Genomic DNA, 1,607 nt, shown 5'->3' with positions numbered 1-1,607 from the left:
GTTTTCCTCGCACTTGGGGTACGAGATGTCACCTACTGTCAATTATTTTAACCGTTTTGCGGCAAAAACAATCGACCAGTTTTGTACCCCGGGCACGACCGAGGTGGAACACCATCTTGAAAATACCTGCAACCAATTTGAACCCATAGTTTTCGCTGGTCAGGAAATAGGGCGAAACTGCATCGCTCTCTGCATTCTCCCAGCCCTCACACCCTTCAATAACAAACAATACAATAAATTATAATTCGTGAAGAATGCATGCTTTCTGATTAAAAAATGTTCGAATAGTACCGACAAGGTACTAAATCTGCTTGGGTTCGCAGATGTGTTCTTCTGTGGACTTCTACCGAGTTTCGCAGATTGTGCATTCTTGTATGAGATGCTTGTTGAGAAGATGTTTGGTCCAGCAACATTTTTGCTCATAAGCTCGGAAGCACGTGGGACAGGTAAACAGATTATTTTATTGTGCCTTGACCCTAGTCCACAATTCTCCTTTTTTTACGGCAGCGGTCTTGTCAAGTCAACTTTCGTGAGTAGGATGTGCTGCTCCAGCTTACGTACCGAAAGGACAGTTATAGTTGGTATTATTATAGTTACTAAAATTAAGAAAATAAGTTACTGGATAAAGAGATACATTTTTTTCTTATGATCTTGTAAAAGAACGATAGTCTGAAAGATCTTAAAGAATGGGAATTACCTCCGGAGACCAACTCTTCGACTCTCTCATGATGTTTTTCGGTGTAATTGGTAAGATTTTCCAGAATATCTCGCAGTCTCTTCATTCGTTCTCTAGATGACTTCTTTTTCTTGTCTAAAGCCTTCTTTCGAGACCATGCAGTAAGAACGCTATTCCTTCTTATTTCTTGTTCGTATAAGTCACGCCTCTTTCCGTAGCCGTTCTTAGCCTAGGACAAATAGTCTGCATGTACAATGCGAATTATTTTCGCCAGGTTATCTAAGTCGTACAGAACAGATTACGTTAATCACAATCATCCGTTTTTCAGATATTACATTTTTCACATTTAACATACCACGGAACACAATAAGTTTTGGTCGACTTACGACGGAACTCTTCCAGGTTCAATTGAATCTTTCCAATTCATCATTCGTTCGACTCATTTTCGGGCGCCTTGTCAAAAATTAGGTTATGAAAATGGAGCCGCTCTAAAAAGGAAAAGTTCACTGTCCTGCTACGATATATCTGCAAAGAGAGTTATTTGTCGTAGGAGAACATAAATGTTGCTTAAAAATCCTTTTAATTATTTCAAGATTCATAATTGTATTTCAAAATTCATTTCCTTGGTCAAAAATAAAAGTATTCTATCTAAAAAATCTTTTCTTCCTGTGAAAATTTAATATCTAACTGTACACTAAATTTTTTCACTTTGGGTTCAAAGTTTATCCCTTTATGGTTAAAAATTCGTGTAATTTATTGTAAAAGTTGTCTTTTTTTCTAGAAAATTAATCATGTTAGCCAGGGAAAATGGAAAATGTATCAGCATCGGGTAGTGATCCTTTAAATTGGTATTGTTTGCTTTTCTGTATCAAGAAAAACCTTGAATTTTCTTACACTTTTTTTAGACGTACAATTTCGGGATTTCTCATGA

Source organism: Belonocnema kinseyi, chromosome 5 (assembly GCF_010883055.1).
Source record: "Belonocnema kinseyi isolate 2016_QV_RU_SX_M_011 chromosome 5, B_treatae_v1, whole genome shotgun sequence".
Taxonomy (NCBI): Eukaryota; Metazoa; Arthropoda; class Insecta; order Hymenoptera; family Cynipidae; genus Belonocnema; species Belonocnema kinseyi.
The sequence above is the reverse complement of the archived record's forward strand: the minus strand, read 5'-3'. Positions refer to the sequence as shown.